We start from the raw sequence: 26,019 nt of genomic DNA, 5'->3' as shown, positions 1-26,019 counted from the left end.
GATATGTTGAGACATTTACAGGTTTACTCTATCCATGAGGGGACAGGGGTGCGAAACTGGGGGTGAATTTGTAGTTACCTATCCATTTGTCCAAATTTCATTTGAATAAAGTAACAGACTTGTGGCAATCAGACTCCAGTGTAAGGAAAGGGCAGTATTCATAATCTCAGGCTATGCCCCACAGCAGGGTTGTGATAGCTAGGAAAATTGCACATTCAGGCTGCAATTGCAGGATATACTAGATAAAGCAGGATAACAGAAGTTAATGTTGGTAATGGGAGATCTGAATGCAGACATGGGGATAGACAGAACAGGATATAAGGACTGCCTGGGTCCACATGGGTGAGGCAACAGGAATAGAGGATGAGATACCACTCAAAACTACTGGCAAACGGCTGGATGGTAGCCAACAAATGGTTCAGCAATAGAAAGTCACAAGATCACATACAAGAGTGGCCAACATACAACTCAGATAGACTTCCTCCTAGTAAGGAAAAAGCAGTGGGGTAAAATCAGTGATTGCAAAGTAATCCCTAGTGAAACAGTCATCCCACAGCATAAACCACTGGTTGCCCCGACCATCAGTAAGCAGTGGTCAGAGAAGGCTCTGAGGTCAACAGAGACTAGCCTGGTGACTTGGAAGCTGACATGAAAAAGCACAAGAGTTAGGAAATACTCAGCACCTCAGGAAGAAGAAATAGGAAGGGTTGAATAAGAATGCTAGTGCCTCAAAACAGCACATTTGATATGCAGCCGAGTCAGATATGAAAATGAAGTGCATATAGAAAGCTGGTAGTTGAATGCAGAAGTCCAAGAAATCATCACAAGAAAGTAGGAGTGCAGGAAAAGTGGGAGCTGGAAAAGACAGACCAGGCAAAGAAGGACATTGGTTGGCTTACAAAGAGGCTATGACAGCAGTTGCAATAGCAAAGAGTGAGACATCAGAGGTAGACTACCAGCTTCTGTTGAGTGACTCAGTAGATGGCATAAGGAAACTCTTATGAGTATGCAAGGGAAAGACAAAGATAAATAAGTCATCAGATATTCTTCATAAGAGATACCAGTAAGAAACTGCTGACAAGCCCACAAATCATCAAATGCAGATGGAAGGAGAACTTCCAGCATCTTCTGAAAGAAGAAAACCCCAAAAAAACGTACTGCCCAGACACAACCTATGATGAAAGAAGAGGAGAAGCCTACCCTAGAAGAAGTAAGAACAGCACTAAGGAAAATTAAGTCAGAAAAAGCAACAGGCTCAGATGAAGTCACAACAGATGTGATTGAATTGTTGGGTAAGCTGGGGGAAATGGCTCCTGAGGGTACTCATAGCAGTATGGAGAGAAAGGCATATCTCAAATGACTGGAGAGTAAGCATACTGGTGTCAGTGTACAAGGAAAAAAGTGAATATTCACAACTGCAGGCGGTATAGAAGTATCAAACCCCTTTCACACTACACTAAAGTCCTGGACAGGGCGATTAATAATGAATAATCATAGTAGTAGAAAATAAATTTGGCAGATAAGCAGTTTGGATTCAGATAAGGATGCAAGACAACTGACCATAGGTTTGCAGTGAGAGGGAAAGTTGAGAAGCTGATGATGATAGAGACAAACTGGGCATTCCTAGACTTGTAGAAGGCATACAACCAGGTCCCAGGAAAAATGATTTAGGCAGTCCTGTGATGGTTCAAAATCCCAGAATTTTTTTTAAACAAGAAACATCTTTATCTAATCATCAGTTATGAGATAGGAAATCATACATTTATATAACTGCAAACAAACCATTTGACATTTTCATTTGTAAACATTATACATCACTTACAATCTATACAGTTATTGTCAGTCAAACATTACTTAGCTCATTCAATTCCTGCCTTCCCTTAAACCCCACCCCTCCTCCAAACACCATTCTGCATGCATTGTTCCCACAATTTGCATCTTTCTCCATGCAACTTGCTTCCACCCATTTCCAAAGATCCCACCCCCAATTGTCCCACTCTGCTACTACATTCACTAAAGTACTAGAAAATTTGACAGAATTGTGCAGGTCATGTGCAAGGACCCAGTATTTGGGCTTACAGAAGGGTTCCCAGTGGGAGTGGGTGTGCATCACTGTTCAGCTCTGAGCCCACTGCTGTTCATACTGGTGACAGAGTACATTATCCAAGAGGTTGGGAAAGATCAACAAAATTGCTGTATGTAGACAATGTGGTACTGCAGGCAGACTGAAAAAAAAACTTCTGCAAGACAGGGAATGCAGTGCAAAGTTGAAGGCACACAAGTACAAATAAAATTGTTGTAATGGCAGCAAATGGGAGTAATTCAGAAAGAAGGGAAAAGAGTGGAATTAGTTAACAGCTCCAAGTAGCTGGGAGGGGAGTTACAAGGAAAAGGTCAGTCTGAATGTGAAGGTCAAAGTTAGAATTAGAGAATCTTGGACAAAGAAATTAAGGGACTCAGAAATTCAGATATAATTGGTATGTCAGCCAAGAAAAGCTGGTTTTATTTACAGATATTATTTTATACCTGATAAAACCAGAAAAAGGACATATCAGTGTTGTGGAACATTTTGAGACAGGTTCAAGTCTTTCTGGGACACGAACTTAATGAAGATAAAACAAAGTTCTGTACTCACAATAACTATGCATCTGTGCTGCCCATTTTCATTATTCCTCAACGGATGAGTATCTGATCTGACCTCGGAACGGACTTGGCCGCTTTTCTTCCAAACTCTGGATCAGACTCTCAAGCTCCTCCCTTACCTGTAATGCCCCTTACTACTACTTTACATCAGACTGAGTTTGCTGTCACTACAATCTACCCAAGCAAAAGGGGTATAACAATAGAAAGAATAGTATAGGAGCTCAAACAAAGTACAGTTGTGTACCTACCATAAATGTAGATGTTCGAGTGTATTCACTGTTGCAGTCATTACAATTGGGTTATCCTGCTGGCAGGCTACCCGCAGTCGGCCCGAGTTCCAAAGTCTAGGTCCGGCGTCGGTTGCTGTCGCCTCCTCCCTGATGTCAGTGCGCCAGAGGTATAAAAGATGCAGCCGACGCCATTTTCTTCAGTTTTTCTTGCCCCAGATGTCAGGTGCCCCTAAAATGGTAGGTTGACTAATGCCAAAAAGCATGCATAACCAAAAATCAACTTTTCCTTCATCTACAAGCAAATACACCACATAGGTTGTATAGAATACAGAAGTACAGATAAGTCCCAGCAAGGATAAGGGGGATGGAAGGAGGGTAACCTGGACTGCAACAGTGAATACACTCGAACATCTACATTTATGGTAAGTGTACACAACTGTACTATGTTCATCGTGTTTCACTGTTGCAGTCATTACAATTGGGTTGAATCCCAAAGCTATGGTTGGGAGGCTGGTGCTAAATAGGATTAGGAGAGTCTATCAAGCCCTGCAGAACTGCAGTGGCAAAGCCTGCCCTGAATTTAGAATAGAGAGGTAAGGGATAGTGCTGTGTAAAAAAAGTATGCACTGAACTCCAAGTTGCAGCCTCCAAGATGTCTTTGGTTGGTGCTCCTCTGAGGAAGGCTGCTGAAGTGGCTGCTGCTCTGGTGGAATGTGGCCTAATGCCCTTAGGCACTGATTTGCCATGATGTGAATAGCAGAAACGAATGCAGTGGCCTATCCACTTTGAAATAGTCTGCTTTGAGATAGGCTTTCCTTGTGATCCTGCAGCATATGCTACTAGAAGTTGTTCAGTTTTTCTGAAAGCTTTGATTCTGTCCAAGTAGAAGCGTAGCTGTCTGTGAATCTCCAAAGAATGTAGAAGTCTCTCACCCTTATTGTGTGGATTTGGGTAAAAAGTTGGCAAGTGAATTGTTTGGTTAAGGGCCACACTGGTCACTACCTTAGACATAAATGTAGGGTTTGTCCTCAGAGAAACCCTGCCTGGATCGAAAATGATAAAAGGTTCCACAGCCATGAGTGCCTGTAACTCAGACTCATCTAGCGGAGGTTATTGCTAGGAGCAGAGCTGTTTTCCAGGATAAGAATTTTATATCAGCTGCAGAGGCTGGTTCAAAGGGAGGCAGTGTAAGTTTTTCCAAGACATAGTTGAGGTCACATGTAGGTATTGGTGCTTTCCTTGGGGGTCTTATGTTTTTGGCCCCTCTGAGGTACTGCCTTAGTAATGGATGAGGAAAAAATAAGTGGTTCTGTATTGTAATGAGTTGAAATGGCAGAGGCATGAATTTTAATGGATGAAAAGGAAAGGCCTTTATTCAGCATCTCGGTTAAATATTGCAAAATCTGAGGAATATTTGGAACAATCGTGCCAATACCTTGTGCCTGGTTCCAAGCACAGAATCTCTTCCATTTTTCTGCATAAAAGATTTTCTGGTGCTAGGCCTCCTGGCCTCCAAAATGACATCCATAACTGCTTTAGAAAGAGGTGTGTCTTGAATGGCTAAATTATCCGCCATGCTGCCAAGTTTAGGGTCCTGAGTTGGCTGTGCAGTATCCGACTGTCTTGTTGAGTCAATAAGTGAGGAATCTGAGGTAGTGTCCAAGCTGGGCATTGGGACAAGCTCTTTAGAATTGGGTACCAGTGCTGGTGGGGCCAGTCTGGGGCAATCAGAATCATTTTTGGCGTCTCTTGTCTGACCTTGAGGAGTACCTTGGGGAGGAGAGGCAGAGGAGGAAAGGCATATACTGTTAGGTTTTTTCACCTGAAAGATAGAGCATCCACTTTTCATGCTTGCTTGTGATAAGTCCTTGTGCAGAATCTTTGTAGTTGGCAATTGTGGGGAGAGGCAAATAGGTCTATGTCCGGGCATCCCCAGTTCCTTGTTATCATGCTGAAGACTTGTGGATCCAATTTCCACTCGTGGGGATCCATTAGGTTTCTGCTTAGTCCGTCTGCCAGAGTATTTATCCTTCCTGGCAGGAATTGTGCTTGCAGATGTACTTGGTAAGTCAGTGCTGTGTCCCATAAGTTCATGGCTAGTCTGCAGAGGGGGTAGGAATGTGTGCCCCCTTGTTTGTTTATGTACCACATGACTGTGGTATTGTCCATCTTTATCAGTAGTTATCCTGGATGAAGTAGATCCTTGAAGGCTGTCAGGGCATTTTGAACTGCTAGCATCTCTTTTTGATTGATATGTAGATGCATTTGACTTGCGGACCATGTGCCCTGAATACATCTTCCTGCCATGTGGGCCCCCAGGCATAATCTGATGCATCTGTTGTCAATGTCTGCCTGGCTGTGGGTAAGGTGAATGGCTGTCCCATGTTGTGGTGACAGGTTTTTGCCCACCATCGAAACTCCTGTTGCAGGCAGGGAATGAGGGTAATTACTGTTTCCAGGCTGTGGCAATGTTGAGTCCAAACACTTTTTAGATACCATTGAAGTTTCCTCATATGCAGTCTTGCATATGGAATTAGCAGAATGCAGGATGCCATGAAGCCCAAAGCCTGCAGAATTTTTCTTGCAGATAACTGGGTCTTTGTTGCCAACATTTTGAAATAAGTAGTCAGTTGTCTGTTTTTGTCTGGCGTGAGAAAAGCCATCTGGGCAGTTGTATTTAAGCTTGCACCCAGGAATATTATCTCTTGAGAGGGTACGAGTTTTGATTTCTTTTTGTTTACTGTGTACCCTAGGCCTGCTAGTAATGTTTTTACAAACGCCAGATGCTGTAGTCGAGTGTCCTTGTTCTCTGCTTGAATAAGGCATAAGGCAGTCGTCCAAGTAAGGATATATTTGAATTCCTCTTTGTCTGCAAAAAGCAATTACTGGTGCCAGGCACTTTGTGAAGACCCTGGGCGCAGTAGATAAGCCAAAGGGCAGTGCAGAGAATTGGTAATGCATTGAGCCAGCTATAAATTTGAGGTATCTTCTGCATGACTGTCTGATTGGGACATGCAGGTATGCCTCTTTTAGGTCTAAAGTCACAAGCCAAACCTTCTTGCCCAGCATGGGCAGAAGCTGCTGCAGAGTTAACATTTTGAATTCTGGAATGTCCAGGAATGTGTTCAGGATAGACAGGTCCAGTACTGGTCTCCAGGTTTTGTCCTTTCTGGGCACCAAAAATAGCCTTGAGTAAAATCCTTGCCCCTGCTCTTGCTGTGGTACTTGCTGAATGGCCCTCATGTCCATGAGGGATGAAACTTGTTTTTGTGCCTCTGCCCATTGATTTTGTGGCAGGTCTGGCATACCGTTTGGCCTTGGCAGGGTGTGAAAATGGAACCTGTAGCCCTGGGATACGATATTTAAGACCCATTTGTCCTGGGTGATTATATGCCAATTTTGAGCAAAAAAGTGCTAGTTTTCCTCACAAAGGAGCTGCCAGAAGATAAGTGCTTGGTGCTGTTAGGAGAAAGTCATTGAGACTGTTTTCTGTATGGCTGTGATTTTTCTTCTCCACTTTTGGAGGTTGAAACACTCCATTGTTTAGGCCTGTATGAGCCTTGGGGCTGTGATCTGCCTCCGGTGCATCTGTACCTCTTTGTGGCCTGTCTGACACTGGAAAGGACCAACTCTTTGCAGACCAGTTCCTGCTAAATCTGGGAGGCTGTACCTGTAAGAAATCCTTGACTGTTTGCATAGATTTAGCTTTGTCCTCCATTTTCTTCAAAACCTCTTCTGCTTTAACACCAAACAAGGTATCATGTTGTAATGGAGCATCTAACAATTTTGCTTTAACATGATTGGGCAGATTCTGTTCTTTTAACCAAGCATGCCTCCTAATGACAGAACCTGTAACTGCGGCCCTGCAGGAGGCCTCTAGAGAATCAAAACCACATTGCAAAGTATGCTTTCCCACTTGTTCAGCTGCATGCAATAAATCCTACATTTCTTTGTTTTCTGCACATTCTGAATTTGTCAACATTTTTTGTTTAGACAGTGACATTAGATATTGCTGATATTTAAGCATATGAAAGTGACAATTTAAAGCTCTTACAGCCAAGGTAGCAGAAGTATAAATCTTTTTCCCCCATCTGTCCAGGGCCCTTGAATCCCTTTGGGACCCTGAGAAATTGTTTCTGGGTCTGCTGCAGGGTTTTTATAAAGAAATGTATGTGAATCAGGAACCCTGTAGTATCTGTCTGGCTTAACAGGAGTTGGTGGCAAAGAGTCAGGCGACAGTCCGAACTCTGAAAATACATCATCCACAATGTCTAAAACAGGAGGAATAGCATGGGGCCTGTGCTGAGGTAATAAAAGGAAGTCTCTGAGCCTTTTCTTGGATTCTGAGTAATCTTGGCTCTCCCAGTGGAAATGCTCCCTCATAGTATGTAGGGTTTCCACAAAAGAATAATCCTCAGGAGGGGAGGCTGAAGGAATAGATTCTGCAGCATCAGAATCCTCATAGGGAGGAAAAGAATATTCCTGCTCAGAAGAGGAATCAGAGGAAATGGAAACCTGATCTGAAGATGCATATTCTATCTCTTGCCTAGGCCTCTTATCAGGAGGGGGATGGGAACCCCTGATCAAAGTAATTAGGTCTTCAGCCATTTTAAGCATCTGTTTTTTTAGGCATGGAGGCCTGTCCAGGAGAATGCTGTACTTGTTTATTTGTCTTTAGACTTTGGCCTTTGAAGCTGAAGTTAGTTTTACATATAACTGTGTAGGCCTGAAAACACCCTCAGAAGCAGATACCTGCTCAGTGGCTCTGGACCCATCTGAGGGAATAGTTTCCAAGTGTCCAATACCTTGAGTTTCCAGTGGCCTAGTCGGCTCCACGTGGGAGTCGGAAGCGGGCGTCAGGGGCTGCGAAAGCGCCTCACTGAGAACTGGCGAACCGAGGACAGGCCTAGCGGAAGCCTCGTCGGTTTTGGACCTCAGTTGCCTCTCCTTTTCTTTGCGCTTTTTATAAACTCCGGTAGTCAGTTGCTCCGACGGCATCATACAGTTAAATCTTCTGCCAAAACAATGAAATGCAAAATCGTACCGACACTTAATAGTGCGTTGGTTAAATCTAGCACAAAACTGACAACTAGCAACGTCGTGGTCAGGGCCTAGGCAAGGAATACAGTAAGAATGAAAATCCTTATGAGGTATTTGCTTCCCACAAGAAATACAATTATTAACTTTTTCTGACATCTGTCTGGAGCAAGAAAAAAGTTTCCCCAATGGGGTACTTAGCTTTAATGAAGACTTCAGATCTGAAATTCGAATTTGAAAATCTCAGGAGTCTGCCGACCGGCACTTGCGAACTGCTTTTTCTTCGGGCACCGCACGGCAAGAAAGACTGAAGAAAATGGCGTCGGCTGCATCTTTTATACCCCTGGCGCACTGACGTCAGGGAGGAGGCGACAGCAACAGACACCGGACCTAGACTTTGGAACTCGGGCCGACTGCGGGTAGCCTGCCAGCAGGATAACTCAACTGTAATGACAGCAACAGTGAAACACGATGAACATAAGTGGTTCCAAAACAAAAACTTTACTAGGTCACTCTCAAAGAGAAGGTGAGGGGGTTGGAGGCATGGGAGCTGAGGAAAAATGAAAATGGACAACAGGTGCATGGTTATGGTGAGTACATAACTTTTATATCTGATGTAATTTTCATTCATTCCTCAATGGATGGGAGAGTCCCCAGCTACAATAATCCTGGGTGGCCGTCATGGAAGGATATTCCTGAATACCGCAGAACCAAAGGCAGCCCTGTTTCTGGAGATGATATCCAACCTGTAATGAGTGATAAATATATGAGCATTTTACCAAGTGGCTACAGCACAAATAATCACCACTGGAAGCTCTGGCTCAGAATGCGGCAGATGTGGCCTTAGATCTAGTACAGTGAACTTTTGGACATCTTATCGGTAAACCCTTCAAGGAATAAACAAGAAATACAATCTGAAATCCATTTAGCTAGGTTGACTTTAGAAACAGGCTTTCCCAACTTGTTACGGGAAAAGGAAACAAAAGAATTGGTCTGTTTTCTGGAAATCCTTTGTTCTATGGAGATTAAATGAAGCTGTCTGTGCATATCTAAAAGATGAAGCATGTATTCTCCTTTATTCGAAAATTTTGGAAAGATGACCGGCAAATTTATGACCTGGTTGATGTTTGTTTCATAAGCATTCTTTCATAGGAAAGATGAATTAATATGTAAAGTGACCATCTTTATGGAACATCAAATAAGGCGGCTTTGAAGGGAGTGCTTGGAATTCAGAAACCTGCCTGGTAGAAGTAATAGCTACGAGAAAGACTGTTTTCCAAGAAAGAAATCTGAGGCCAAATTTAGCTGAAGGCTCAAAGAGAGACTGAGCTACACTTTGTAAACACAACTGAGATCCCAAGGTGGAGTAGTGTCCAAGTAGAAGAACGCTTTACAGGAGAAACATAATCTCCGATGTGAAAATTAGAGATGGCTGCTAGCTGAACTTTGATGGTTGAAAAACTAGCACCTCCTTGAAAAGCAGATGCTAGTAAATCCAAAATATCAGGAATGGGAGCAGTAAAGGTGTCCAGTTGTCTCTGTTGTGCCCAGAGAATCATTTCCATTTACTCTTATAGTTTTCCTGGTTGCAGGTTTCTGGGAAGATATTAATGCTTGGCAAACTGGAGAAGAAAGCCTAGACTATCTAGCCATCATCAGAATTGGAGAAATCATGCAGTCAACTTAAGGCCTGGTCCTTGATGGATGAGACACCAGATCTGGACTGGGGTCCAGTGTCAAAGGAGGATATAGAGGGTGAGACCGCAGGAAGGGAAATCAAACTTGCTGAAGCCAGAAATGTGCAATAAGGATAACCTTGCTCTTCAACCAAAGTGATTTCTGAAGATATTTGAGGATTAGAGGTACGGGAGGGTATGCATATGGGAGACCAGGGGGCCAAACATGGACTAGAACATCTCTCAGCGACTTCCCTCGAGAGGGGATTAGGGCAGAAAAACTGCTGCACTTGTTGAGGGTCAGGCAAAGAGATTGCAGCAAGGATGCCCCCATATTTGAAAGATTCCTTCCACCACTGCATGTTTGAGAGACCACTCATGAGGCATCAGGATAGTTCTGCTGAGCTTGTCTGCTAGACCGTTTGCTTTCCCTGGTATGCACGTTGCCACTAGCAAGCAGTTGAAATAGCTCGCCCACTGCCAGACTCTCACTGCTTCTCAGCAAAGAGGGTAGGACCTAGTTCTCCCCATTCAAGCAAACAGCTACTAGCCGTAAAAAAACTAAACAAAAGAGCTGGACAAAGTCTGTACTCTCATAGCACTGCCAAGATTTGGAATACCTTACCCCCCCAAATAACTCAAACTGACTGCATAAAAACCTTTAACTCAGCACTAAAATCCTACTACCTGAAGAACCCCCTCTTGCCAAAAAAAAAAACGCCCATCTTAAACAGTCCATCAAAAACTCTTGTATTAGGCAATGAATAATCAACCAGTTCTATAACTCCATTTTTTTTTTCTTTTTGTTCTATTTGTTACCTGACAATGCAATTTTTTTTCTGTTAACTCTCGCTACAGATGGGTACTGATTCACAGCTACACTGTCTAAATATGTAACTTATAAACCTGTACCTACTGAATGAGAACTCTGATCCAAATAATGTTGTATACATGTTTTTTTTTACATGCAATATTTTGATCTTGCTCATGTTAGATTAATTTATGTTAGATTCATTTTACTTGTAATACATGTGGTGCTTTGCTCCCCAGGCCTCCACTGAAAATGGGGTTTTGACCAAGTGGACTTTCCCGGTCAACAAATGTCAATAAATAAGTAAATTTGTTGATGTGCCACATCACTGACACACAGATAACAACTGTCCCTAGAAGGAGAGAGTTCTGAAAGGCCTGCAATGCTAAAAAGACCACTCTAGTCTCAAAGACATTTATAATGCAGATTGGTCACTTCTGGGGACCATGTGCCTTTAACAGTCTGTCCCAAGAAATGTCCCCCCACCCCAAATGGGAGGCATCTGTGGTCAGCATGGCCTTTGGGGGATGAAGGATAAGAGGGAGTCCCCGACAAATGTCACTGAACTAGCTCCACCAAGTAGAAAATCCCTGCAAACCCAGGAAAGTTTTATAGGATGATTCAGTGGCTGTCAAAGAATTGACCATTGTATTGCTGTAGTCCACTGAAGAATTTGCACGTGACAGCAAGCAGTGGGTAGTAAGGTAATTGCTGCAGCCACCGAACCTAAGATCTGAAGTACCAGCATTGCCGAAAGAAAAGGATGTGATGAGATCTGACTTACATGAATTCTCATATGAATTCTGTTTTGTGGTAGAAAGACCAACTGATAGTATCAAGTCCAAGACTAGAACTGCCTGAAGACAAGACTTGGGGAGATTAACTGTGACCACCAGGTACTGACACAGATGGAGTAAGTAATCCCCGATTTCCTCTAGTAGATGCCTGGTTGAAGCAGTAAGGAGCCAGTCGTCCAAGTAAGGAAACACTCTATCCACACAGTCTGAAATGAACTGCTACCACTGCATACAGTTTACGAACACCCTGGCGGTTGTGGTAAGAACAAAGGGCAGGGGCTCTGAACTGGGAATAACTGGCCCCCATCTAAAAGCTCAAGTACCTCCGAGAAAGTCTGCTCATTTTGATGTGACAGTACACATCCTGCAGGTCTATGGAGCACATCCTTCTGCAGAAGAGGGAGAATGGACTGTACCATGACCATCTGGAACTTGGAGTTCTTTACAAACTGATTCACCGAGATCTACAATTTTTCTCTGGGCAACTGTTTTCTTTGGCACTAAAAAGAACCTTGTAACCTCCAGATCCTCTTTGGTCTGGTGGTTCCTTTTGGATAACTCTCTTGTCCAGCAGCTTTTGAATTTCTATGGCTGCTATCTCTTACTGACTGTGTGGTATTTTTTTTTTTGTTGGGCTGGTGGAGTTTGTGAAAAGGGAATGAAATAACCTCTGGATATGATCCTTTGCATCCAAGAATCTTTTCTGATTGCTGTCCAGGCATTTGTGTGCAAAGACAAGTGGTCCCTGACTGCCTTCAGAAGGCCAGGCAACCCTTCAGCCTTCAAAAGTGCTGAAAGGGCCTATCCAAAAAGGCATGTTGAAACCCTTGGTTTTGAGGACCCCCCCCCCTCTGCCTCGAGAGTGGCATCTTCCATTATTATTTCCCCCCTCTGTCTCTAGGAGAATTTTTGCATCAAGAATCCTGAAAAGGACCTTGGGATTTTCAGAACCACATCTTTTTCCAGTGTGTTGATCCCTGAAGAAAGACTTTTGCAGGATAGAAAAATGGATTCCCACAACTGATAAGGTCTTTCCATCCTTTTCACTCTGGGAAAGTGTCTCTCTAACAGTGGACCCAAACAAAGATCACCCATCAAAGGGAGCACTGATGAAAGAAGACTTGAAAAATTCCTCGAAATCACACAAAAACATTCAAGCATGTCTCCTGATGACTATGCCTGAACCTACAAGCCCATGAGGAACCTTCAGCTGCACAACAGATTAACATCATGGATGCATTCGAGCTGGACTGGATGGTGGCCAGTTGTGAGGAAAAAAAACTTCTGTTCCTCTGTTGACATGAACCCAGGTGTACATTTAAGAGAACTCCTTAATTACGTTCCTCTGTAATCTAGTAATGTGCACCAAATAATTAAGTGAGCATAATGCACAGGTTGCTGATGCAGAGACATGCTTTCCAAACCTGTCCAAGCCCTAGACTCTCTGTTATGGCTGCTGCAACAATCATGGCAATTACAGGAATTCCATTACTCCAAAAGTGTCTTTCCTTGGGTGGAATTAGGATCTTGTCCTGATGACGGGGAATTGATTATATGGTATATGGCTCCTTTCAAGCCCAGTGGGAGACAAGGTCTATTAAGCCATCTGCCTTGGGGGGGGGGGGGGTAATACAGGAAGTAGATGGGCTGGACCTGAAAGCTTTGAGAAACACTGACTCCTCCTGGGAAGGGGGTTCGGAGGAACAACCACCTTTTGGATGAAAGATCTCTAGAATGTCTCCAAAGGAGACATCTTCCGGCGGTGACCTGTGGGACCCTTTCCTTTCATCAAAACTGGTGTCTTCAGTAAGAGACTCCTGAGGGTAAGAAGTGTCTCCTTTTACACAGCCTCTTCCAGGGAACCTCCTCAGTGTGATGGTCTATAGAAGTATTGGAAGTGACGGGAAGTCCCTGGACTGAAACTTCCTGGAAGCTCATATGGGCTGGCTGTCCCTACGGAATAGGTAGATGAGGCTCAGAAGCTGGAACCAAAGGGGGAATGAGCTTAGAATCTGAAGTAAGAGTAGAGAGACCAAGAGAAGCAGAGGTCAACCTCATTGGAGCCAAAACTCCTGGTGCTGTCGAGCCACATCCCTGCCAGACCTCTGCTCTGAGAGAAGAGTCAGACCCAAGCTGTCCAGCGCCAAGGGTCCAAGGGGGGAAGTGATGGCTCTAAGACTCTACAAGTCAAAGACATCCCCTCAGATCAGGACTCTGACGGTTCGGCTCAAGAGACTCATCCTGCACAATGAGAGAGTCAGTGCCAGACAAGTCAGGGACATGGCCGGAGTCAAAGATGAAGCTATCTTCAGATCCAACAGCTCGACTCTAGGGGTTCGTGGATCAGAAAGCTCCAAAATCACTAGTCAGATTGGAGGAGGAGAGACAATGGGATGGTAACATGGTTGAAGCCTCATGGATCCAATGGAAGACAAAGACAGTAAAACCATCATCTGAATCTGAGCCGAGAAATTTCCTCATCTTCTTATCCACATCAGCTTCAGAGAGACTTCGGAAGGACCTAATGGATGAAGAGGTGCAAGGGAGGGAGAGACAACCTCAAAGGAGTTTCTTGCAAGAATGGTGATCAGCGCCATGGACAAATCGGCTCTGGGGAGAACCAAGGGCTCTGGGATCAAGGTGACTTAGCAGTAGGAGTCAGCTCCAAGAAAGTCTGACCTGAATGTGTAGCGAATCTGGCCAGCGACTCCGATATCTGAACAGGTTTCTGAGACCTAGAAGGAGTGTGTTTCCTGTGCTCCCTTGGTTCCAAAGAATATCTTTTTTTGAGGGGGTCTGACACCCTGATGCCAGAGCAGATGAAGAAGGAGCTGAAACAAGAAACGACTCAAGTACAGTTGTGTACACTTACCATAAATGTAGATGCTCGAGTGTATTCACTGTTGCAGTCATCTAATCAAATCAAGCCCAAATACCAGAGTAAAGATTATCCCTCCTGCGCCGGCTGTTGTCGCCAGGGACTGACATCAGGTAGTCAGTGGTATAAAGCAGGGCAGCCAACTCCATTGCATCAGTTTTTCTTGCCCTAACCTATAGGAGCCCTGTCCAGAAGGCCTGAGTAAGGCCAACCTGGAGGAAGCCCACAGACATATAAAGATGTGAATGAATTTTAGAGAAGAATAGGGGGAAGGAGGGAGGTAAAATAGGACTGCAACAGTGAATACATTCGAACATCTCATTTATGGTAAGTGTACACAACTGTACTATGTTCTTCGTGTTTCACTGTTGCAGTCATCACTTGTGAGAAGATTCCCAAAGCTGAATTAAGCGTGGATGGAAACAAGAGAAGGAGAACAGGTTGGACTGTTCTAGGTAGGGCCTAGCATGCCCTGTAGAACTGCAGAAGCAAAGCCTACCCAGGTTTTGGAGAAGAGAGGCAAGTGGTAGTGTTTGGTGAAGGTGTGGACTGAATTCCAAGTGGCAGCTTCTAGGATATCCTTGGTAGGGACCCCTCTTAGGAAAGCAGTGAAAGTAGATACTGCCCTAGTTGAATGGGTTTGAACAGACTTGGGCAGAAATTTCACAAGAAAGTGGTAGAATTGGATACAGTGTGATATCCATTTAGAAATGGTCTATTTGGAAATAGGTTTCCCCTCTGCTCCTGGGGCGAAGCTGAACAGAAGTTGATCAGTCTTCCTGACAGGCTTGGTTATATTCAAATAGTATCTAAATTGTCTGTGCACATCTAGTGAATGAAGGATTCTTTCCCCCTTGTTCTGAGGGTTAGGAAAGAAGGTGGGGAAATGTATAGCCTGGTTCAGTGTCATGTCCGACACCACTTTAGGAATAAAGGAGGGATTAGTACTAAGGGACACCCTGTCTGCAATGAAGATAATGAAGGGCTCAGTGGCCATCAGAGCCTGGAGCTCGGAAATCCTCTTAGCTGAGGTTATGGCCAGGCGGAAGGTGGCCATCCAGGAAAGGTGTTTTAGTTCTGCTGTGGCAGCTGGTTCAAAGGGAGGTAAGGTCAGTTTTTCCAAGAGATAGTTCAGGTCCTAGGCAGGTGAGGGTGGCCTGATGTGAGATACCCCTCTAAAGAATTGTTTTAGCAGGGGGTGGGAGACCAAAACTGTATATCAATGGGCAGATAGCAGAGGCATGAATTTTCATGGAAGAGAAGAATAATTATTTTTTCAGTAGCTCTGCCAGGTAATCTAGAATCAGAGGGAGAGATGCCTGGGAAATGCTTGTACCTTTAGTTTGGCACCAGGAATTGAATCTTTTCCATTTTGACAAGTATAATTTTCTGGTGCTGGGCCTCCTGGCCTCATTAATTATGGCCAGGACCTACTTACTCAACAGTGTGTTATCTGCCATTGGAGTATCAGCCATGTGGATAGGTGGAGAGTTTGTAGATCTGGGGGCAGTACTGACTCTCTTGCTTGAGTTAGAAGTCCTTCTGTGAGAGTCAGATTCCTGGGTGGTTCCTTGGTTAGGCCGAGCAGCAGGGGGTACCAATGTTGCCTGGGCCAATTTGGAGCAATTAGGATGGTTCGTGGCCCTTCCTCCCTGCTTTTTAGCAGTACCCTTGGTATCGCTGTCAAAGGGGGGGTGCATAGACAAACACATTGCCCCAGTAGAACGATAGAGCATCCACCTTCCAGGCTTCTGGGTGTAACTCCCTGGTGCAGAACCGGTCCAGCTGGTTGTTCTGTACAGAGATGAAGAGGTCCACCTGTGGTGTTTCCCAAGCCTGTATGATACAGAGGAAGGTCTCCCTCTGAAGTTGCCATTCATAAGGGTCTAAGCAGTTTCTGCTGAGGTGGTCCCCTAGGGTATTGTGCTCCCCTGGGATGTAATGGGGTATCAGATGAAGGCCCATCATACAGGCAGTCTGCCAGAGAAGCATGGCTAGACAGCAAAGAGGGTAGAAATGCGTTCCCCCTACTTGTTGATGTACCACATGACTGTGGTAGTCTGTTTGATGAGGAGCACCCCTGGATTCAGGTGGGTCTTGAAAGCTGTGATAGCCCTGAGTACTGCCATCATTTCCTTTTGGTTGATGTGCACGTGTAGGTCCCTGTGGTCCCAAGTGCCTTCTGCACATGTTGCTTAAGTGTGCCCCCCAGGCTTTGTCTGAGGCATCTGTGGTGATAGTCTGGCCATGGGGAAGAAATAGAAAAGGTAGGCTATTGTTCAGTGAGCAGGCTTCTGCCCAACAAAGGAGCTTGGCTCTTAAGGAGGGGATAAGGGGCAGATGTATCTCCAGAGACGGAGTACTGAAACCAAAGGTTTTTTAGTTACCACTGCAGTTTTCCTCATGTTCAGTCTGGTCAAGGGCACCAACAGGATGCAGGATGCCATGTACCCCAGCACTTGAAAAAACTTCCTTGCTGTGAGGTGCTTTCTGTAAGCCAACTGGGAGAAGTATTGGGGCAGGAAGCTCTGTTTTTCTGGAGAGTGGAAGACTCTTTGGGTGGCTGTGCTCAACAGAGCTCCCAAGAAGGTGATTTGTTTGGTGGGCTGGACATTTGATTTTTCCTTGTTGATGGCAAATCATAGAGAGGTTAATAGGGCTTTGACAGAGTTGAGGTCTTGCAGGAGCTTTTCCCTGCTGCCTGCCTGGATGTGGCAGTCATCCAGACATGGGTAAATTTGGATGTTTTGCTGCCTGCAGAAGGCAACGACCAGAGCCAGGGATTTGGTGAAAGCACTGGGAGCAGTTGATAAGCTAAAGGGCAGAGCAGAGAACTGAAAGTGTTGTGAGCCTGCTCTGGAGCGAAGGAACTTTTTGCTGGACTCCCTTATTGAAATGTGAAGGGAGGCATCCTTGAGGTCCAGGTAACAAGCCAGCCATTTGGGCTCAGCATGGGTAAGAGTTTTTGGAGTGTGAGCATTTTGAATGTTGGCACTTGTAGGGAAAGGTTTAGCGTGGATAAATCTAGAATAGGGTGCCAAGTGCCCTCTTTCCTGGGCACCAGGAACAATCTGGAATAAAACCCTTTTCTTGCTTGCTCCTGGGGTACAGGCTCCACCGCTTTTTGTGCGCAGAGTTTCTGAATATGTTTGAGTGCCTCTGCCCATTGATTTTAATGGTATGTCTGGGTACCTTGTTAGGGTTGGTGTTTCTTTGAAGGAGAATCTCTATCCCTGAAAAAATTATTTTTAAGACACATTGATCCTTTGTGATGGATAGCCAATTGTCTTTGTAAAGGGACAGCCTTCCTCCTAACCTTTGAGGGGTGGGTGTGGGGCAGAGGGGGAGGAGAAGTCATTGTAGGTCCTCAGGGTAGGGAGTGGACTTAGAACTCCCTGCCCTGGGTGTAGTAGAGGTCCATTCCCTGGGCCTCTGTTGTCCTTGTGGTTGCTGCCTGAGTGGTCTGTCCCTGCGGGCTTTCCTTTGTCCACGTCTGGATTGGGAAGTAAAGGAACAGTGCATGGATGGAAAGTTCCTGATGAATCTGGGAGGCTGGACCAGCAGGAAGTCTTTAACTGTCTGCATTGATTTGGCATTATCCTCCATCTACTTGATCACCTCCTCAGCCTTAGATTCAAACAAGTGGTCCCTATCTACGGGGGCATCTAGGAGTTTGGATTTAACATGATCAGGCAGAGGTTGCTCTTTCAGCTATGCATGCTACCTAATGACGGACTCCGCCACAGCAGCCCTGCTAGAGGCTTCTAGGGCATCGTATCCACAGTGTAGGGAATGCTTTGCCACTTGAGAGCTGGAGTGGAAGAACTCCCCTTGCTCCCTGGAAATAGTGTTGTCTGGCAAGGGTGAAATCTTCTGTTTTAATAGTTCCAAGGTATGTTGCTGATATTTCATCATATGGAACTGGAAGTTAAGAGCTGTAATAGCTAATGTAGCAGAGGAGTATACTTTTTTACTCCATCTGTTTAGAGCTCTGCTGTCGTCTGAAGGAACAGGATTTTTTGATGAACTGGCCTTAGCCCCTTTGGGTCCCTAGGTGATGACCTCTGGGTCAGCTGCAGGATTTTTGAATAAGTATGTGTGGGTGTCTGGCACCCTGTAATACCTATCTGGCTTTCTAGGTGCAGGGGGCAGGGCATCAGGAGTAAGGCTAGACTTCATGAAAACATCCTCCATCACATCCAAAATGGGAGGGATGGCCAAGGGTTTGTGCTGGATGAGATCCAAAAACTTCCTAGGTCTTAGACTGGGGGTAATCCTGAGCTTCCCAGTGGAAATGTTCCCTAAGGGTGTGCAAGGTCTCACCACAGGATAGGTCCTCTGGGGGATGCAGAAGGGATGGATTCCTCTGCATCAGAATCCTCAAAGGAGGTAAGGGGCTGTTGTTCATCGTTAGAATCTAAATAATCAGATTCTTCAGTGTCATGTTCTGATAGAATCTCTGGGGAAAGATCCCTTTTCCTTTTGGATGGAGTGGTCTGGTTACCTCTGATAAGAGAGATAAGGTCCTCCACCATCTTAAGAAGCTGTTGTGACTGAGCAGGTTGGGCTTAAGGAAGATGGCGGCTAGGAAAAATTTTTCTAGGAGTGGTCTTGCTCTTAGGCCTCAGTGCTTTAATGGGCCTGTGTGTGGTTGAAACCGGCGGCGTGATCATCGTTTTGTCTGGCGTCAGTTGCCTGAAAAACCTGCTCAGAAGCCGGTGCCTGCATAGCAACTCCGGACCAAACCGTGGCGCAGACAACCAAAAGATCGGCAGATGTAGACTGTTCTGGTGACGTACCGAACTCTGAAAGGGTCTTAGTAGAGGCCTGTGAAGAAATCATGTTGGGCATCAGGGGCTGCATAAGCGCCTCGCTGAATTCCGGAGAGCTGACGACTGGCTTCAGAGAGGAGTCATCAGAAGGCCTAATTTTATGTGGTCTGTCCCTTTCTTTATCTTTTTTCTTTTTGGGAATATCCACTGAATGTTGACTGATGGACACCATTTCGTAATGTGTACACCTGTCTCTGAAATATCTGGCTACAATTTCTGCTCTACGGCGAATGGTCCTAGAGTTAAAGAGGGTACAGAACTGACACCTGGGGATGTCGTAGTCTGGGCCAAAACAAGTTATACACAGGTTATGGAAGTCTTGGTGTGGTATTTGTTTTCCACAGCGGAGACAATTATTTACTTTTTTGGACATCGGTTAGTGCAAGAAAAAGATCCCCAAAGGGGTACTTAGCTTTAATCGTTTTCAACTTCACTCTGGCAACGGCCGACCGACGCACATGCAAACTGCTTCTGCTTCGGGCTCCATGGCAAGAAAGACTGATGTAATAGCGTCGGCTGACCTGCTTTATACCACTGACGACCGCAGCTGACGCAGGAGGGAGAATCTTTACTCTGATATTCGGGCCAGCTGAGGGCTACCAAGCAGGGATAACCCACAAGTGATGACTGCAACAGTGAAACACGAAGAACATCTAGCTTATTTCTTCCATTGCTAATGGCCCTGGTATTAAACCTCGCAAAAATCTTACAGGGCGAATCCATATGACTACGGCCTAAACAAAAAACACACTCACTGTGGGCATCAGAACTGTGTATCTTGTGTCCACAGGAAGTGCATTTCTTAAAACCAGTTGGCTTCTCTGCCATGTTAAAGAAGAGGAGAAGGCCAAAGGTAGAAAAATATTTTTTTGTTAAGGGAGAAGAAAGCAGAACAATGGTAACTATAACACTACCCTAATAAAAAGGGCTATGACAGGGAGAGATGTTACAAACTATGGTATTGGTGAGTTATCAGAGAAAGGTAGAAATACTAGCTAGGTAGAAAACCAAGCTAACTAAAGAAAAACTGTAAGGGTGAAGGGAGGAATACAGGTAAAGTACAGTTGTGTACACTTACCATAAATATAGATGTTAGAGTGTATTCACTGTTGCAGTCAATACATTTGGGTTATCTGCCTGCAGGTAGCCTTCAGCTGGCCTGAATCCCAGAGCCATGGGATTTCTGTGTTGGATGCTGTCACTTCTTCCATGACGTCAGGGGTGTAAAACATGCAGCCAACGCCATTTCATCAGTTCTTCTTGCCCCAGATGTCAGGTGGTCACAAAATTGGAAGCAATTACATGGTATGTAATACCCCCAGCAAAAAACAAATACCAATGATATAAGATATGCCAGACAAAAAGGACAGGAAATAAATCAAGACAAGTCAGTGGGGCTGGAGGGAGGGTAACCAGGACTGCAACAGTGAATACACTCGAACATCTACATTTATGGTAAGTGTACACAACTGTACTATGTTCATCGTGTTTCACTGTTGCAGTCATCACATTTGGGTTGATTTCCAAAGCTACAGAAGGGTAGAGGTAGTTATGATGCATTAGGGCTGGCAATCAGGTCCTGTAAGACTGCTGTGGCAAATCCAGCTCTGGATTTAGAAAATATAGACAAGTGGTAGTGCTTGGTGAAATTGTGTACAGAGCTCCAGGTTGCAGCTTCCAGGATGTCCCTGGTAGGGATTCAAATGCTGCAGAGGTAGAGGTAGCCCTACTGGAATGTGTTCTGATCCCCTGTGGGGTGGGTTTCCCATGGTGCTTGTAGCAGAAATGGATGCAGTGTGCTATACATTTAGAAATAGTTTGCTTTGAAATGACCTTGCCCTCTGCTCCTGCAGCAAAGCTGACTAGCAGCTTCTCAGATTTTCTGAGAGGTTTAGTCCTGTCCAGATAAAACCTAAGCTGCGTGTGCAAGTCCACGAAAAGCAGGATCCTTTCCCCTTTATTCTGAGGATTACGGAAAAAGGTTGGCAAATGAATGGACTGGTTTAAAGCCACACTAGACATCACCTTGGGCATAAAGGATGGGTTAGTCCTGAGAGAAACCATGTCTGCATAGAAGATAATGAAGGGTTCCACTGCAATAAGGACCTGCAATTCAGACACTCTTCTTGCTGAAGGCATGGCTAGAAGTAAAGCTGTTTTCCATAACAGGAATTTTAACTCTGCTGTGGCCGCAGGTTCAAAGGGTGGAAGTGTGAGCTTTTCTAAAACAAAGTTAAGGTCCCAGGCTGGAGTGGGAGCTCTCCTGGAAGGGGGGGGGGGGGTCTTAAATTTTTGGCTCCTCTCAGGAACGGTTTTACCAGAGGATGAGAGCAGAGGGGTGGCTGAGTATTATAATGAGCTGAGATGGCAGAGGCATGGATCTTAATTGAAGAGAAGGATAAGCCTTTGTGGAGCATTTCTGTTAAGTAATCTAGTATATGAGGTAAGTTGGGCACAGTTGTGCCCATTCCCTGAGAGTGGCTCCAGGAACAGTATCTTTTCCATTTTTTCAAATAGGATTTTCTAGTACTAGGCCTCCTTGCCTCAAGAATGACATCCAGCACCTACTTACTGAGGTTTGCTGGTGTTGAATTCAGGGGATTAGCCAGGCTGCAAGGTTCAGGGTCTGTAGCTGAGGGTGCAGAATCTGGCCTGCCTGCTGCGACAGCAGGGAAGGAGTCTGAGTCATGTGCCATGGTTGTAAAACTGTCATACTGTGCAAAAGAGGGTACCAGTGCTGGCGTGGCCAGTCTGGCACAATCAGGATTTACCCTGGCCTGCCTTGTTTGATTTTTAGTAGAACCTTCGAGAGGAGTGGCAGAGGGGGAAAGTCATAGACTGAGAGGCTTTCCCAGGTGAAGGACAGAGCATCCACTTTCCAAGCTTGGCTGTGGGGAGTTCTGGTGCAATATTTGCTCAAGTGATAGTTCTGAGGGGAAGCAAAAAGGTCCACCTCTGGTGCCCCCCCCCCACCTGTTCCTCAAAAGCTTTAATATTTTGGGTTCCAGTTTCCACTTCTGTGGCTCCATGAGATTTCTGCTTAAGTCGTCTGCCAGTGAATTTAGTTTGCCTGACAGGAATTGAGCTTGTAAGTGCACTTGGTTGCTCAAGGCTGTGTTCCACAGAGCCATGGCTAGTCTGCAGAATGGGTAGGAATGGGTTCACCCCCTGCTTGCTTATGTACCACATAACTGTGGTGGTGTCTGTCTTTGCCAATGGTTGTTCTGGAAGAATAACACCCTTGAAGGCTGTCAGAACATACTGCACAGCTAACATTTCTTTTTGATTGATATGCAGATGCATTTGCTTTTGGGTTCCATTTGCCCTGAATGCACTGCCCTGCCATGTGAGCCCCCCCATGCATAGTCTGATGCGTCTGTTATTAGGGTTTGGGCAGCAGGGGGTAGAATAAAAGCGAGTCCCTTGTTGTGGATGCAGACCTCTGCCCACCAAAGGAACTCCGTCCTTAGGCAAGGAATAATAGGAATCATTGTTTCCAGGTCCTGAGAATGTTGACACCTGATACTTTTTAGGTACCACTGAAGTTTCCTCATATGCAGTCTTGCATATGGAATTAGTAGAATGCAAGAGGTCATGAACCCTAGGGCTTGCAGTACTTTTCTTGCAGATAGACTGGTTTTGGTGGCCAGTAGATTGAAACAGTTTGTCAAATAAATTTGTTTCTCTGGAGTGAGGAATGCCATCTGGGAAGTTGTATTCAAGCTTGCTCCCAGGAATACAATCTGTTGGCTGGGTACCAGTTGTAATTTAATTTCGTTGATGGTGTACCCCAGTGAAGTGAGAAGTCTCTTTACAAATACCAGCTACTGAATTAGCAATTCCTGACTATCCGCCTGAATCAGGCAATCTTCCAAGCATGGATAAATTTGAATTCCTCACTGCCTGCAATATGCAATGTCTGGAACTAGGCACTTTGTGAATACCCTGGGCACAGTATATAAGCCAAAGGATAGTGCATAGAGCCTGCTCTAAAGAGTAGGTATTTTCTGCAAGATTCCCTTATGGGAATGTGCAGTTAAACTTCTTTTAAATCTAGGGTTGCTAGCCAGGAGTCCTTGGCTAGCATAGGAAGCAGCTGTTGGAGAGTTAACATTTTGAATTTTGAAACCACCAAAAAGGTGTTGAGAAGAGACAGATCCAGGATAGGATGCCAAGAATTTTCTTTTCTGGGGACCAGAAACAGTCTGGAGTAAAAATCTTGGCCCCTTTGTTCTGCTGGGACAGGTTGAATAGCCTTGATACTGAGAAGAAGACGTACTTGCTTTTGGGCCTCTGCCCACTGGTTTGGTGGTAGGTCTGGCCATCCGCTTATGGATGGGAGTGAGTGGAATTGGAATCTGTATCCCTGGGAAAAAATGTTTAAGACCCATTTGTCTTGGGTAATGTATTGCCAATTTTTGGCATGCAGTGCAAGTTTTCCTCCTAAAGGTGCAAGTACATGGGCAAGGCTTGGAAAAGTTAAGGAAAAGTCATTGTGCAATTTTACCAAAGGATGGAGGCTTACTACTCCCTGTTTTGGACATGGGAGCACTCCATTGCTTAGATCTGTGCATAGCCTGAGACTGAAGTCTTGGTGGTCTGCTGCCCCTGGGTTTGGACTGAGAAGGCCTGGAGGGGACTGGAAAAGTTTTTTGAAGGCCAATGCCTACTGAATCTAGGTGGCTGTACTTGTAAGAAATCCTTAACAGTTTGCATAGATTTAGCTTTCTCCTCCATTTTTTTGAGGACTTCTTCTGCTTTATTACCAAATAGACGCTCTTGATTTAATGGTGCATCCAGTAATTTTGCTTTGACATGCTCTGGCAAGTTTTGTTCTTTAAGCCAAGCATGTCTTCTAAGAACAGACCCAGTGACAGCAGCCCTGCAAGATGCTTCTAAAGCATCAAACCCACATTGCAAAGTATGTTTACTAACTTGGTTAGCAGAATGCATTAACTCTTGTAAATCTTTGTGTTCTGCATAATCATTTTGTTTAATTAGCTCCATAATATGCTGCTGATACTTTAACATATGAAACTGGCAATTTAAAACCCTAATGGCAAGCGTAGCAGAAGTGTATACCTTTTTCCCCATCTATTTATTGCCCTGGAATCCCTGTCCGAAGGGGTAGGATTTTTGGCAGTTGTAGCCTTAATGCCTTTAGGTCCTGGGAAATGGTCTCTGAATCCACAGTAGGATTCCTAAAAAGGAATTTGTGGGAGTCAGGCACTCTATAGTACCTGTCAGGTTTCCTGGGAGCTAGAGGCAAGGTGTCAGGGGTAAGGCTGGATTTCAGGAAGACATCTACAATTTTCAGAACAGGAGGGATAGCTAGAGGCCTGTGCTGAGGCAAGCTTAAAAAATTCTTGAGTCTCTTTTTGGACTGGGAGTAGTCCTGGCTCTCCCAGCGTAAATGTTCTCTAAGGGTATGCAGGGTTTCACCAAAGGAAAAATCCTCTGGAGGGGAAGTACAGGGAGTGGAATCCTCTGCATCAGAATCCTCATAGGCAGATAAGGGTATATCTTGAAAATCAGAAGGATCAGAGTAATCAGATTCCTGATCAGAAGAATCAGATGAAAAATCAGTTTTGGGTCTTTTTGAGGGGGAAGGCTGACTTCCCCCAATTAAAGTAATGTGGCCCTCAACCATTCTAATCATTTGTTTTTGTGGCATGTGGGCCTTAGAATGCGCTTTGGTCGGTTTCATAGGCGTAGTGCGAACTTTAGGCCTGAGAAATTCTGTATTTTTGGTTTGAAAGGAAGTCGTCTGTTTAATATGAAAATCTGAAGGCCTGAAAACACCCTCAAAAGCTGGTGCCTGCACAGCAGCTCTGAATCCATCAAAGGATGAGACATTCGCAGGTTCCATAGTTGAAGAAGCATCTCGCGGCATACCGGACTCTGAATGGGTCTCATTAGAGGCCTGCAAATCTGTAAAAGTGGGCATCAGGGGCTGCGAAAGCACCTCACTGAGTACCAGCGGACTGGCGACTAGCTTAGTGGTAGTGTCGTCGGCAGCCTTGGACCTATGCGGTCCGTCTCTGTCTTTATCCTTTTGTTTTTTTGGAAGATCGGTAGTCGGATGGCTTACCAAAGACATTTCGGAGTACGGAGATCAAGAAAGTACAGTTTTGTACCTACCATAAATGTAGATGTTTGAGTGCTAATACAGCTGCAGTAATCACATATGGGTTTTCTGCCGTCAGGTGGGTCCCCGGTCGGCCGAATTCCAAAGTCTAGGTCCAGCGTCGGTTGTTGTCGCTTTCTTTCCTGACGTCAATGAGGCAGGGGTATATAAGACACAGCCGGCGCCATTTTCTTCAGTCTTTCTTGCCCCAGATGTCAGGTGCCCCCAGAAGGAAGGCAATACATAAATTATACTTAAATACATGCAATGTAATATAATCAAAAAATCAGTAGTTGCAAGCAAATATACCATAGAAGGATAACCCAATCAGGTTGTATGAAGAGGGGTTAGGCCCTAGGCCTTTACCAAGAGGGGAAGGAGGGAGGGAAAACTGTACTGCAGCTGTATTAGCACTCGAACATCTACATTTATGGTAGTTACAAAACTGTACTATGTTCATCGTGCATACAGCTGCAGTAATCACATATGGGTAGAATCCCAAAACTACGCACAGGGTGGTAGGCACTAGGTGGAACTGGGATGAGCCAGAATGCCCTGCAACACAGCAGTGGCAAAGCCTGCTCTAGTTTTGGAATATAAAGGCAGGTAGTAGTGTTTTGTGAAGGTATGCACAGAACTCCAAGTGGCTGCCTCCAAAATATCTTTGGTAGGGACTCCTCTGAGGAAGGCTGTAGAGGTAGCTGTGGCCATGGTGGAGTGGGATCTGATGCCTGTAGGGACAGATTTTCCATGATAGGAGTAACAAAACCGTATGCAGTGGCCTATCCATTTTGAAATTGTCTGTCTGGTAACTGGCTTCCCTTGAGCTCCTACAGCATAGGACACAAAAAGTTGTTCTGATTTCCTGAAAGGCTTTGTTCTGTCCAAATAATAACATAGCTGTCTATGGATGTCTAAGGAGTGTAGCAGCCTTTCCCCTTTGTTTTGAGGATTGGGGTAAAAGGTAGCTAAGTGTATGGCTTGATTT

At 44.9% G+C, this 26,019-nt stretch overlaps 1 protein-coding gene across 1 annotated transcript in view; it reads right to left on the bottom strand.

Moving 5' to 3' along the window:
* ALKBH2 (alkB homolog 2, alpha-ketoglutarate dependent dioxygenase) overlaps positions 1 to 26,019 on the bottom strand; it is a 219,872-nt gene that overhangs the window by 2,598 nt on the left and 191,255 nt on the right. The window lies entirely within an intron of this gene.

This window comes from Protopterus annectens, chromosome 4.part0 (assembly GCF_019279795.1).
Source record: "Protopterus annectens isolate FY-2018-M chromosome 4.part0, PAN1.0, whole genome shotgun sequence".
Classification (NCBI taxonomy): domain Eukaryota; kingdom Metazoa; phylum Chordata; order Ceratodontiformes; family Protopteridae; genus Protopterus; species Protopterus annectens.
Note: the sequence above shows the minus strand (reverse complement) of the source record. Positions and strands in the feature narration are given on the sequence as shown.